Here is a 15509-nt window from a genome sequence, read left to right on the forward strand (position 1 = left end):
AAAGCCATGTGACTCAATAGTAACGCAACGTTTGCATTGTTGATGGAAGGCTTGTTCGCAGCGGTGCTGTGCAGAGACCGATCGCCGTATGATAACCAGCGAGAGCAAACGACTCCTTATGCTTCTGATTCACTCATGCATTTTTATTTTTATTTTATATCATACGTGGATCGGTCTGCGCAGCGCCGATGCATCTCGAACAAGCCTGGTGTGTGTGTGTTTCCCGCAAGCCTGGTGTGTGTGTGTTTCCCGCAAGCCTGGTGTGTGTGTGTTTCCCGCAAGCCTGGTGTGTGTGTGTGTGTTTCCCGCTGCCCAGGGTTGCCAGGTTTTCAAAACAAAACCTGTGCAATTGCTACTCAAAACAAGCCCAATCGCGTTTCAGGGGGGCTTCCCCAGTAAAAATCACATTTGGGGGTAAAATACGTTTTTTTTGGGATGGTTGCCTACTAAAATTCGCATTCCCGGGGCTAAATATCACATAATTGGGGTCACTTCAACCCGCAGACATGAAAAAACAGCCGCGCCAAAACCGTGGACTTGGCAACACCTCGCTAGCGCTGCTGAGAGAGATGAGACGTATACAGTGACGTAAGACATGGCTCTGTTGTGGCTCTCAGCATGTGGAAAAGCAAACGGTTCTTAGAAGCTCCTCAGTCGAACCAACTATGAACTGCGACTAGCTCTGGCTCTGATTGATTGGCATTTGCCATTGAACACCAGAATTGGCAGGTCTGGCGCCCTGTGCTTTTCACAGAAGCGAGCAACCTGAGCACATGTGACAGATGTGAAAGAGTCTGAAGAAGCTGTGGAGAACGTTATGCTGCCTGTAACATTGATCTGCATGACCAGTTTGGTGGTGGGTCAGTGATGGTCTGGGGAGGCATATCCATGGAGGGACACACAGACCTCTACGAATGGAGGCTAGACATCCAGATGAAATCCTTGGACCCATTGTCAGACCCTATTCTGGTGCAGTGGGTAGAGCCCTGCATTTCTGCCCGAGCCCGACGGGCCCCGACTTTTTTACAACCCTATGGCCGGGCTTCAGGCCTTTTTAGGCTTCTCCTTCATTTTATATTTTAGACATTCAATAATTAAAAGAGCCAATGAGATGTGCTGCGCTGGTGGAAACAACATGAGACCATGATATCGCGAGTTTAGAGGACGGCATATGCAACACGCATCACCGCAAATGAGTAAAGCAAGCCAACTCGCAAACTGAAGTGAAGTGAAACTGAAAATAAGCTAAGTTTTAGATGCTCAAAAACACAACCATCTTCATTAAAACTAATGAGACTAAAGGCTCTTCCAGTGTTTAGGCCGCTCGTTCTCTTTGATGTAGAAATGAGCTGATGAATAAAATACTCATATCTGTTGCTTTCGTTGACATGAACTCCGTTAAATGTGCATATAGCGCGGGAATTGAAGATCGGATTTATATTCATTTCGCGGAGAGGTGTAAGGCAAGACAACCTGCATGTTTTTTTATTTATTATTTGTTTAGATTGTGTAGCCCGTTTCGTTGCGATTTGCCTGCCTCATCTTGTCAAAAATGCCTTTTTACTGTGATGGTGGTGATAGAGGCTAAACGTTTAAACATGCTTTAAGTGTTTTATATGGATTTTGTAAGCAAGACAAGTCCAGTGTTGATTTGAGAGGCTAAAGCGTTGGGTTAACTCACTGTCGGCCGTTTGGTCATCACTTTAAAAAGCAAAAACTTTAATTTAACAAACAAAAAATGCTTCAAACATTTTTCTAAATTAACATAATAAAGAAACAAAACAAAATATAGCCTAACTACTTTGACAAGTGTTGATTTGAGAGGCTAATTTAACAAACAAAAAAATGCTTCAAACATTTTTCTAAATTAACTTAATAGAGAAACAAAATTAAATATAACTACTTTGACATTAAAAACAAAACTGAACTATTTTAATGGCTGCAACTAATGTGTAATAGGGAGGATAAAAAAAAAAACACGGGCTTCAGTCGGACTCGGGCTGATCATTTTGATGAGCCAGGGCCGGGCTAGGGCTAGGGCTAGGGCTAGGGCTAGGGCTAGGGCTAGGGCTAGGGCTAGGGCTAGGGCTAGGGCTAGGGCTAGTTTTGAGGCCTGTGCAGGGCCCTAGCAGTGGGTCCTGTGTTCCTCCTGGTTCATGACAATGCCCGGCCTCATGTGGCGAGAGTTTGCAGGCAGTTCCTGGAGGATGAAGGAATTGATTCCATGGCCACCACGCTCGCCTGATCTAAATCCTATAGAACACTTCTGGGACATTATGTTTCGCTCTTGTGGGTTTGCTACTGTTACAATTAAAAACCGTATAGGGAAAAAACATGCCAGGTAGACATGATGTAAGCAATACAGCTAAATATTAACATTGATACTGGGTGTGCGAATTATCAAGAAGTGACAAAAGTCAATCGTATTGGTGGCACGAGGGGCCCCCAAATAAAATTATGCTTAGGGCCCCATAAGGGCTTGGGCCGGCCCTGTTCATAACACATTACCCAGTCCATATTAGAACTGATATCCAGCATGATATAGAAGTTTCTGTGGTTAGAGTCTGAAGCACATATCATACGATATCATTTACATACACACACTGCTGCCTCCTGTACATCTGCTCATCACTGATGAACTTTACACAGTTACTCACCTGAACTGAATCAATACTGAGCTGAACTGATCGTCTTGGGTTAACTGTAACCCTGTTCCCTTGATAAGGGAACGAGATGTTGAGTTGTATGATGACACTTTGGGTAATGGCTTCCACGTACCTGTATCTGAAGCACATGTGCAACAAGTACAGTTCTGATGGTTATAGTCAAAACCCAAGATGTTGCCTTTGGAGGATAACAAAGCCCTGATAATAAAGACAATGCCATACCCTGTGTGGAATGCGCTCTGACTTGAAGAGACAAAGGCATACTGTGCGCCTCATAAGCCATAAAAATTGCCTCTACAATCCATCTACTAATTGTTTTGTAGCTGGGCTTCAAGGGCCCTCACAGGGCAAAAAATGTGTACCTTCTCTTGTTCTGCTAACTCATGAGGAGGAGGATGAATGGCCTGAAGGACTCTGGACTGGGCCACATTAGTAGGTTCTTTAGGTGCGTAACCCAGCCTTGGGTGATGAATGTTAGATAACTGTATATATCCCCATATATATATATATACATATAATTGGCTTCATCACTCTGTCTCCTCTCCACATATAGCTGGTGTGTGATGAGCGTTCTGGCACAAAATGGCTGCCGTCGCATCATCCAGGTGGTGATGCACACTGGTGGTAGATGAGGAGATTCCCCCTTCTATGTAAAGCGCTTTGTCATTTAGAAATCAACAATCAGCATATGAAACTCAACAGTGGTGGTATTCTTCATGACAGCATACAAAACTCAACCACGGCTCCCAGCATGCATTGCGGCATGAATAAATTATGCAGCTCAATTCTTTTAGTATTGCCCCACATGAAAAAATACTATAGTATATTACAGTAAAATAACTCTAGTAAATACTACAGTGTTTTTGAACCGTACTATAGTAAATATACTACAGTATATAAGTGTAGTAAATACTATAATATACTACAATTTACTGTAGTATCTTTAGTATAGTATGGTTCAAAAACACTATAGTATTTACTAGAGTAATTTTACTGTAATTTTACTATAATATATTATATGTATTTTTTCATGTGGGGCTGTTTGAATATGGTCTCCATTGTTGATGTTTGTATGACAGCTGGCCGAAACTATACTTGATAAAGTTTTAAATATGGATATTTTTCTTCCACAAACGCGTTGATTCGCTTCAGAAGGCCTTTATTAACACCCCAGAGCCGCTGGAGCAGTTATATGACGGACAGATGCACTTTTTATGGACTTCAAAAACTGCTTGGATTAGCCTGGACTTTTGTAATATAACTCAGATTTTATTCGTCTGAAAGCAGAATGTCATACACACCTCGGATGAGCTGAGGGAGAGTAAATCATGGGCTAATGTTCATTTTTGGGTGAACTAGGAGTTGGAGTTGTAACTGTAATAGCATGGTATTCAAACGAGTTGTTGAGAGTTGAGTATTTCCAATTGTTAGAGATGAGAAGACCTGTGCCTCCACCTCTCCCAGTGTGAGAAGTTGTTAGAGAGCAGCAGGGGTTGCTGAGTCTTCTGGACGGATCCAGGTCTCAGTCAAGGCCAAGATATTTATAGTGGATTGAGTGGCAAAGGCTGGAATGAAGTCAGCTTTGTTGACAGCTGACCAACAGTTGTACTTAAAGCACATGTTGGGGATGAGAAAGAAAGTTGGATCAGGAGAGGGAAAACGAAGATATTTATGCCGAGTTCAGACTGCCCGATTTTAGTCCCGATTTTGACTCACTGACAGGTTTTGTGAAATCGACAACAAATGTCCGAAATCATAGGCAAATCGGAGCTTGTGCATGTGACTGACAATCACGCAGTGTGAATGATCAAAGACGCGATCAGAGAGAATCGCAGACGAGTCGCAGACGCCTGTGTGAAATGTGTTCTGACTGAAAAATACATCGGCGATGACCGACAGCCAATGAGAGAGCAAGATACAGGGCAGCGGGAGGTTCGGGGAGGAGTTATAGACCATAATATCAGTATTTTAATAGATAGATTTACAATTATATCAAACAGAAACAAAGCACAAACATGTGCTTGACCAGCTGCAGAAGTAGCACATTGCACAATTATTTACCTCAATCTCTTTGCAGAACACTATCATTGCTCCCTGTGTCTCCAACTATTTCCTCCGCCATAATCTATTTTAGTTTTCTAATTTTTCGCTGCAAATCAGCGCACAGAAAATTTTGATGGCAAACTTTCTGCAGTTTATCATTTTTAATAAGAATTCCAGTTTCACGCGAGAACTAGTGGGTGACACGGGAAGTGTTGCCACAGCTACTTTGAAAAAGTAATCTGATTACTGATTACTCCTTTAAAAAGTAACTTAGTTACTTTACAGATTACTTGATTTTAAAAGTAACTAAGTTAGTTTACAAGTTACTTTATTAGTTACATTCAGCAGCTGCCGACAATAGCCCTGCCGCCTCAACATAGAAATGACAACCGTTTTTGCCAACGCTCACTTTATTGGAAGTGCATTTTTTACAGTAACGTCAACAATGTATCTCCTGACATTTTATATTACCTGGAAAAAAAAAGTCTTTCTTGACTTCACTTGACATAAATACTCTCTCAGAAATGCAAGAAGAAAGCAAAAATATATTTTTACTAAGGAAAATGACTATAATAGTAACTCACAGTGACTTGGATAAATTACTCTGATTACTGGTTTGGAAATAGTAACGCGTTAGATTACTCGTTACTAGAATAAAGTAGTCAGATTAGAGTAACGCATTACTGACATCACTGGACATGGGAGGGGATTTTCAAACCTCTCCCGTCCCACTCCCACAAAAAAAATCCTATCCCATCCCAATCCCAGAAGAATGACTCCCGTCCCCTCCCACTCCTGTGTTGTGTTTTTTTTGGCCGGAATCTGTCAGTTACATAAAAAAATTCAGTACCGATCACAGCATGCCCATACCCAGGTGAATAAAACCCCAAAATGTAGATTTTGTTTAAGATGGCTTTTAGTTCAATATAATAGCGATGCACACACATTAAATTCCACGTACATCATCTATGCAAACACAGGCAGGCACGCACACACACACAGTAAATATCTTGCAGCTTTTTGGTTACTTCAGATTGCCCTAAAATGTCGGTGAGCACAACTGAGGTATCATTTGCAGCATGGCTTTCATATCTGACTCAATTTTGATGATGATTTTGCGGCTACAAAGTGCATGGGGAAGCCTCCTTTCTCTTAGACCCTATCCCAAATGGCACACTTCATGCACACTTTCGGTCTTGTGGACTTACAATGGCGGCTGCGTGTGTGTGTCCGTTAAGTCCACGAGACCGCAGCGTGTCCCATTTGTCATTTTAGGTCTCAGAAGGGTGATTGTAAGTCCACAAGGCCAAAAGTGCACATGAAGTGTGCCATTTGGGACAGGGCCTACGTTGTGAAACTGCGGACTCAGAGAAAGACCGTGAGGGTTTAGGGTGCCATTTGGGACAGGGCCTTATATTATTGGTGGTTGGCATTGGCCACCAACTGTTACAGGTGTGGAGCACGTCATTCACTGAACCAGCCACACCAAAGCAAACAGGAGAGCATAAAGAGACAGGGAAACTAGAATTGAGTTTAAACAGTGTGAAAAACAGTGTTTAAATAGTGTTATTACGATTCCTGGTCCCGTCCACTCCCGGTAAAAAAATATTCCACTCCCGTCCCCACCACGTGATTATTAGTGATTTTGTTTCCCATCCCGCGGGACTCCCGAAAAAAATGTCAGCATCTAGCGAGAACTCCAGTCACACATGATCTCGCATTGTTTACTTGTCACATCTCACGTCTGTTAGGTTGTGAAACGTAGAGTTATCAGTGACTCTTCCTCTTGAAAAGTCACCTTGTGATCTGATGAGTTTTTGATGATCCTTACTCTGTGTCCTTACTCGGTGTCCTTACTCGGTGTCCTTACTCGGTGTCCTTAATCGGTGTCCTTACCGGTGTCCTTACTCGGTGTCCTTACTCAATGTCCTTACTCGGTGTCCTTACTCGGTGTCCTTACTCGGTGTCCTTAATCGGTGTCCTTACCGGTGTCCTTACTCGGTGTCCTTACTCAATGTCCTTACTCGGTGTCCTTACTCAGTGTCCTTACTCGGTGTCCTTACCGGTGTCCTTACTCTGTGTCCTTACCGGTGTCCTTACTCGGTGTCCTTACTCAGTGTCCTTACTCTGTGTCCTTACCGGTGTCCTTACTCGGTGTCCTTACCGGTGTCCTTACTCAGTGTCCTTACCGGTGTCCTTACTCGGTGTCCTTACTCGGTGTCCTTACCGGTGTCCTTACTCGGTGTCCTTACTCGGTGTCCTTACCGGTGTCCTTACTCGGTGTCCTTACCGGTGTCCTTACTCGGTGTCCTTACCGGTGTCCTTACTCTGTGTCCTTACCGGTGTCCTTACCGGTGTCCTTACTCGGTGTCCTTACCGGTGTCCTTACTCGGTGTACTTACCGGTGTCCTTACTCGGAGTCCTTACTCGGTGTCCTTACTCGGTGTCCTTACTCGGTGTCCTTACTCTGTGTCCTTACTCGGTGTCTTTACCGGTGTCCTTACCGGTGTCCTTACTCGGTGTCCTTACTCTGTGTCCTTACTCGGTGTCCTTACCGGTGTCCTTACTCGGTGTCCTTACTCTGTGTCCTTACCGGTGTCCTTACTCGGTGTCCTTACTCGGTGTCCTTACTCGGTGTCCTTACTCGGTGTCTTTACCGGTGTCCTTACCGGTGTCCTTACCGGTGTCCTTACTCGGTGTCCTTACTCTGTGTCCTTACTCGGTGTCCTTACCGGTGTCCTTACTCGGTGTCCTTACTCTGTGTCCTTACCGGTGTCCTTACTCGGTGTCCTTACTCGGTGTCCTTACTCGGTGTCCTTACTCGGTGTCTTTACCGGTGTCCTTACCGGTGTCCTTACTCGGTGTCCTTACCGGTGTCCTTACCGGTGTCCTTACTCGGTGTCCTTACCGGTGTCCTTACTCGGTGTCCTTACCGGTGTCCTTACTCGGTGTCCTTACTCGGTGTCCTTACTCGGTGTCCTTACTCTGTGTCCTTACTCGGTGTCTTTACCGGTGTCCTTACCGGTGTCCTTACTCGGTGTCCTTACTCTGTGTCCTTACTCGGTGTCCTTACCGGTGTCCTTACTCGGTGTCCTTACTCTGTGTCCTTACCGGTGTCCTTACTCGGTGTCCTTACTCTGTGTCCTTACTCGGTGTCCTTACCGGTGTCCTTACTCGGTGTCCTTACTCTGTGTCCTTACTCGGTGTCCTTACCGGTGTCCTTACTCGGTGTCCTTACTCGGTGTCCTTACTCGGTGTCCTTACTCGGTGTCCTTACCGGTGTCCTTACTCGGTGTCCTTACTCGGTGTCCTTACTCGGTGTCCTTACCGGTGTCCTTACTCGGTGTCCTTACTCAGTGTCCTTACTCTGTGTCCTTACTCGGTGTCCTTACCGGTGTCCTTACCGGTGTCCTTACCGGTGTCCTTACTCTGTGTCCTTACTCGGTGTCCTTACTCTGTGTCCTTACCGGTGTCCTTACCGGTGTCCTTACTCGGTGTCCTTACCGGTGTCCTTACTTGGTGTACTTAACGGTGTCCTTACTCGGTGTCCTTACCGGTGTCCTTACTCGGTGTCCTTACTCGGTGTCCTTACCGGTGTCCTTACTCGGTGTCCTTACTCGGTGTCCTTACCGGTGTCCTTACTCGGTGTCCTTACTCGGTGTCCTTACTCGGTGTCCTTACTCTGTGTCCTTACCAGTGTCCTTACCGGTGTCCTTACTTGGTGTCCTTACTCAGTGTCCTTACCGGTGTCCTTACTCGGTGTCCTTACCGGTGTCCTTACCGGTATCCTTACCGGTGTCCTTACCGGTGTCCTTACCGGTGTCCTTACTTGGTGTCCTTACTCGGTGTCCTTACCGGTGTCCTTACCGGTGTCCTTACTCGGTGTCCTTACTCGGTGTCCTTACCGGTGTCCTTACTCGGTGTCCTTACCGTGTCCTTACTTGGTGTCCTTACTCGGTGTCCTTACCGGTGTCCTTACTCGGTGTCCTTACCGGTGTCCTTACTCGGTGTCCTTACCGGTGTCCTTACTCGGTGTCCTTACCGGTGTCCTTACTCTGTGTCCTTACTCGGTGTCCTTACCGGTGTCCTTACTTGGTGTCCTTACTCGGTGTCCTTACCGGTGTCCTTACTCGGTGTCCTTACTCAGTGTCCTTAACGGTGTCCTTACTCGGTGTCCTTACCGGTGTCCTTACTCGGTGTCCTTACCGGTGTCCTTACTCAATGTCATTACTCGGTGTCCTTACCGGTGTCCTTACCGGTGTCCTTACTCGGTGTCCTTACCGGTGTCCTTACTCGGTGTCCTTACCGGTGTCCTTACTCGGTGTCCTTACTCGGTGTCCTTACCGGTGTCCTTACTCTGTGTCCTTACCGGTGTCCTTACCGGTGTCCTTACTCGATGGAGTCAATAATTACACTGCTTTTCAACACTTGAGTGAAAACAGCTGTGCACGCCCTTACAATTAGACTAAAAGTCAATAGCCTGTGAATGGCTAAAATCGAAACCAATGCTGGACAGCATGGCACTTAAGTGCAATATTAACAAAAACAATAATAACGCAGCAAACGCAGCTGTTATTCTATAGCAACGAGTATCATTAGAAATACAAGTTACTATGAAAGTAAAAAATAAAAAATGTGCAGAAAATCTAAATGAATCATTCCTAGTAGCAAATAATAATTTAAGCAACAGAACAGAACTAGGTATTAAGAAAAACACTTATGCACTCTTTGCCATCTGTGATTAAATCTCTTGTCCTGACCTTCTACTAACGTGCTCGAGATAAACAAATGAGTTCTGCCCACAAGACATGATATGCACTTTTTAGTTAAGATTAAGTAAAATAGTCAAATACCATGGTACAACCACACTTTGGCCCTCAAGAGAGTGCCAGGGTTTGGGTGATGAAAGGAGTGAGGACTCAGATGCAGAAGTTCAAGTTCTTTAGGCAAGGCAAGGCAAGTTTATTTGTATAACACATTTCATACACAGTGGCAATTCAAAGTGCTTTACACAGAAATGAAATTAAAATATTCGTAAGTGAATAAAATAAAATAAAAATATTTATAGTATAACCCCTATCTGAAGGGAAAGAAAATGGAGAGTCAGGTTTACGTAAAAAATATTTGTCAGGTAACTGTGCATTTAAACATTACCCTTACAGACAAATCTTCCTGGACAGGAACACCAGGGCTATCTCTACTTTGTTCGACCGTCAGAGCGGATCTACACGGTCCTTCCTCTTACTTTATTAATTATAAAAATATAACAAAACAAACAAAAACTACCCCGTGGGGGAAAACAAGACAGGCAGCAATACTTTACAAGACTGGACTTGGCAGGACTAGAAAACATGAAGGTACTTTAGACAACGAACCAGCACAGGCCTGCAGACACAACGAGAATAAATAGGGAAGCAAACAAAAGAGGGTAACGAGGGAAGACAGGTAGGGCAAATGAACCAATAATCAGGAAACAAGGTGGGAGAGCATAAACAATAGACAGAAGAGCACATGGCACAACCACGGTGCGAATTACGGGTTTTTTGGTCAAAGAAAGTAGTCTAATATGAAGCTTTGGGCTACCTGTAAATATGATTCCTTTCTAGCTCTGACTGATTTTAAATCATAATTTTGGTCACCCCTGAAATGGGTCATATCATTAACATTACTGTTGAATTAAATACGGTATAAAAGCGTGCTCATTCAGGGACGTTCTTTTCTTGCATGGACGAAGAACATAATCTGTTTTAAATACATATAGCATACACAGTTCCTTTGAATGACAACATTTGCCCTCTTTAATGCTGTTAAAATGAATGTATGAAAATAACCTCAACTTAACACTGAAATAGGAGAATCGTGATCTCTGTTTGAAACAAAAAAATCTCAATTTATTCTCAATTTATCCGGTGAAAACACAAACCATGTGCTACAAAGAACTTGACAACACAAGAGTGACTGGCCAAAGAAAATATAAACCATGCGCTCACAAGACACACATGACAAGAAAACGCACGGCTTGAGCACACTCAAGACTGGACTCGGGACAGGAGACGGAGAACTCTCTGGACTCGGGACAGGAGACGGAGAACTCTCTGGACTCGGGACAGGAGAAGGAGACCTCACTGGACTCGGGACAGGAGAAGGAGACCTCACTGGACTCGGGACAGGAGACGGAGAACTCTCTGGACTCGGGACAGGAGACGGAGAACTCTCTGGACTCGGGACAGGAGAAGGAGACCTCACTGGACTCGGGACAGGAGACGGAGAACTCTCTGGACTCGGGACAGGAGACGGAGAACTCTCTGGACTCGGGACAGGAGACGGAGAACTCTCTGGACTCGGGACAGGAGACGGAGAACTCTCTGGACTCGGGACAGGAGACGGAGAACTCTCTGGACTCGGGACAGGAGACGGAGAACTCTCTGGACTCGGGACAGGAGACGGAGAACTCTCTGGACTCGGGACAGGAGACGGAGAGCTCTCTGGACTTGGGACAGGAGACCTCACTGGACTCGGGACAGGAGACCTCACTGGACTCGGGACAGAAGACGGAGAACTCTCTGGACTTGGGACAGGAGACCTCACTGGACTCGGGACAGGAGACGGAGAACTCTCTGGACTTGGGACAGGAGACCTCACTGGACTCGGGACAGGAGACCTTACTGGACTCGGGACAGAAGACGGAGAACTCTCTGGACTCGGGACAGGAGACGGAGACCTCACTGGACTCGGGACAGGAGACGGAGAACTCTCTGGACTTTGGACAGGAGACGGAGAACTCTCTGGACTCGGGACAGGAGACGGAGAACTCTCTGGACTCGGGACAGGAGACGGAGAACTCTCTGGACTCGGGACAGGAGACGGAGAACTCTCTGGACTTGGGACAGGAGACGGAGAACTCTCTGGACTCGGGACAGGAGACGGAGAACTCTCTCGACTTGGGACAGGAGACGGAGAACTCTCTCGACTTGGGACAGGAGACGGAGAACTCACTGGACTTGGGACAGGAGACGGAGAACTCTCTCGACTTGGGACAGGAGACGGAGAACTCTCTGGACTCGGGACAGGAGACGGAGAACTCTCTCGACTTGGGACAGGAGACGGAGAACTCTCTCGACTTGGGACAGGAGACGGAGAACTCACTGAACTTGGGACAGGAGACGGAGAACTCTCTGGACTCGTGACAGGAGACGGAGAACTCTCTGGACTCGGGACAGGAGACGGAGAACTCTCTGGACTTGGGACAGGAGACGGAGAACTCTCTGGACTTGGGACAGGAGACGGAGAACTCTCTGGACTTGGGACAGGAGACGGAGAACTCTCTGGACTTGGGACAGGAGACGGAGAACTCTCTGGACTCGGGACAGGAGACGGAGAACTCTCTGGACTTGGGACAGGAGACGGAGAACCGTTTTGGAGCCCATTGAAGTCCATTAGATGGAGAAAAACCCTGGACTGTTTTCATCCAAAACCTTAATTTCTTTTCGACTGCAGAAAGAAAGACATGGACATCTTGGATGACATGGGGGTGAGTAAATTATCAGCAAAAGTTTATTTAAAAGTGAACTAATCCTTTAAACAGCATCTAAATCAAAACGTCCTAATGTTACTGAATAAAATGTCAGGATGAGCTACAGGACCGTGAAGTGGACTTGATCTACTCCATCTGTGTTTGATCATCGCTCTGAATCTGATCTGTATGTAGTCTTTGACAAAAACGTGATATTCTCAGCTTTATGCTCAAAATGTTGCTTTTTTTAATGAGACGTGCCCACATTCAAGTGTTGATTAAGAAGGATTGCATTAAACTAGAATAAAACAGATTTTTCTGTTTCAAAGCAGAGACTCCGTTCGTTCTTTCTTTCTATGTATTACATGTTCAGATATTCATACAATATTCATTGCAATGTTTCATTAAGTAATTTGCCACGCAATTTAATTCAGTTATTAACTTTAATTGAGCGTGCAAAGCTGGGTGATGACCCCGCAGGTGCTGCCTCCCTCTGCCATAGTTAATCTACGGTAGTAAAGCAGTAACCTCCGTGACTCCGATAAGCACGTCACTTAAATTGGCACGCCGCTGGTGTAACCTTGTTTTCATTCCGTACAACAGAAACGCGGTGTAGTGGAACCTTTACCATTCATTAACCGTGACGTTTTTATGCGCGGTTAATCGTGAAACCGGTTAATCGCTGCATCCCTAATCTAGAGTGAGTAAACTAGAGTGAGTAATCTAGAGTGAGTAAACTAGAGCGAGTAATCTAGAGTGAGTAAACTAGAGCGAGTAATCTAGAGTGAGTAAACTAGAGCGAGTAATCTAGAGTGAGTAATCTAGAGCGAGTAAACTAGAGCGAGTATTCTAGAGCGAGTAATCTAGAGCGAGTAAACTAGAGCGAGTATTCTAGAGCGAGTAAACTAGAGCGAGTAATCTAGAGTAATCTAGAGTGAGTATCTAGAGTGAGTAATCTAGAGCGAGTAATCTAGAGTAATCTAGAGTGAGTAATCTAGAGCGAGTAATCTAGAGTAATCTAGAGTGAGTAATCTATTGCGAGTAATCTAGAGTGAGTAATCTAGAGCGAGTAATCTAGAGTAATCTAGAGTGAGTAATCTAGAGCGAGTAATCTAGAGTGAGTAATCTAGAGCGAGTAATCTAGAGTTATCTAGAGTGAGTAATCTAGAGCGAGTAATCTAGAGTGAGTAATCTAGAGCGAGTAATCTAGAGCGAGTAATCTAGAGTAATCTAGAGTGAGTAATCTAGAGTGAGTAATCTAGAGTGAGTATGCTTCATATTTTGTCTGCACACACCATAAGAGTTTTTCACTGAAAAAAATATGTTTTTTGATGTTGGTTTTCTAATCTAGAGTGAGTAATCTAGAGTGAGTAATCTAGAGTGAGTATCTAGAGCGAGTAATCTAGAGTAATCTAGAGTGAGTATCTAGAGCGAGTAATCTAGAGCGTGTAATCTAGAGTAATCTAGAGTGAGTAATCTAGAGCGAGTAATCTAGAGTGAGTAATCTAGAGCGAGTAATCTAGAGCGAGTAATCTAGAGTAATCTAGAGTGAGTAATCTAGAGCGAGTAATCTAGAGTGAGTAATCTAGAGTGAGTATGCTTCATATTTTGTCTGCACACACCATAAGAGTCTTTTCACTGAAAAAAATATGTTTTTTGATGTTGGTTTTCTAATCTAGAGTGAGTAATCTAGAGTGAGTAATCTAGAGTGAGTATCTAGAGCGAGTAATCTAGAGTAATCTAGAGTGAGTATCTAGAGCGAGTAATCTAGAGCGAGTAATCTAGAGTAATCTAGAGTGAGTAATCTAGAGCGAGTAATCTAGAGTAATCTAGAGTGAGTAATCTATTGCGAGTAATCTAGAGTAATCTAGAGTGAGTAATCTAGAGTAATCTAGAGTAAGTAATCTAGAGCGAGTAATCTAGAGTAATCTAGAGTGAGTAATCTAGAGCGAGTAATCTAGATTGAGTAATCTAAAGCGAGTAATCTAGAGTGAGTAAACTAAAGGGAGTAATCTAGAGTGAGTAATCTAGAGCGAGTAATCTAGAGTGAGTAATCTAGAGCGAGTATGCTTCACATTTTGTCTGCACACACCATAAGAGTCTTTTCACTGAAAAAAATATGTTTTTTGATGTTGGTTTTCTAATCTAGAGTGAGTAATCTAGAGTGAGTAATCTAGAGTGAGTATCTAGAGCGAGTAATCTAGAGTAATCTAGAGTGAGTATCTAGAGCGAGTAATCTAGAGCGAGTAATCTAGAGTAATCTAGAGTGAGTAATCTAGAGCGAGTAATCTAGAGTAATCTAGAGTGAGTAATCTATTGCGAGTAATCTAGAGTAATCTAGAGTGAGTAATCTAGAGTAATCTAGAGTAAGTAATCTAGAGCGAGTAATCTAGAGTAATCTAGAGTGAGTAATCTAGAGCGAGTAATCTAGATTGAGTAATCTAAAGCGAGTAATCTAGAGTGAGTAAACTAAAGGGAGTAATCTAGAGTGAGTAATCTAGAGCGAGTAATCTAGAGTGAGTAATCTAGAGCGAGTATGCTTCACATTTTTCACAAGTCTTTTCACTGAAAAAAATATGTTTTTTGATGTTGGTTTTCTAATCTAGAGTGAGTAATCTAGAGTGAGTAATCTAGAGTGAGTATCTAGAGTGAGTAATCTAGAGTAATCTAGAGTGAGTATCTAGAGCGAGTAATCTAGAGTAATCTAGAGTGAGTATCCAGAGCGAGTAATCTAGAGCGAGTAATCTAGAGTGAGTAATCTAGAGCGAGTAATCTAGAGTAATCTAGAGTGAGTAATCTATTGCGAGTAATCTAGAGTAATCTAGAGTGAGTAATCTAGAGCGAGTAATCGTGAGTAATCTAGAGCGAGTAATCTAGAGTAATCTAGAGTGAGTAATCTAGAGCGAGTAATCTAGAGCGAGTAATCTAGAGTGAGTAATCTATTGCGAGTAATCTAGAGTAATCTAGAGTGAGTAATCTAGAGCGAGTAATCGTGAGTAATCTAGAGCGAGTAATCTAGAGTAATCTAGAGTGAGTAATCTAGAGCGAGTAATCTAGAGTAATCTAGATTGAGTATCTAGAGTGAGTAATCTAGAGCGAGTAATCTAGAGGGAGTAATCTAGAGCGAGTAATCTAGAGTGAGTAATCTAGAGCGAGTAATCTAGAGCGAGTAATCTAGAGTAATCTAGAGTGAGTAATCTAGAGCGACTGTTGAAAAGGCTCAGTAAGTTGATCGTGATTGGTGAGTTGGGAATTATTGACAGCCGTAGCTTAGTCCCGTCCCCCAG

This window comes from Gobio gobio (genome assembly GCF_949357685.1).
Source record: "Gobio gobio genome assembly, chromosome: 18".
Taxonomy (NCBI): domain Eukaryota; kingdom Metazoa; phylum Chordata; class Actinopteri; order Cypriniformes; family Gobionidae; genus Gobio; species Gobio gobio.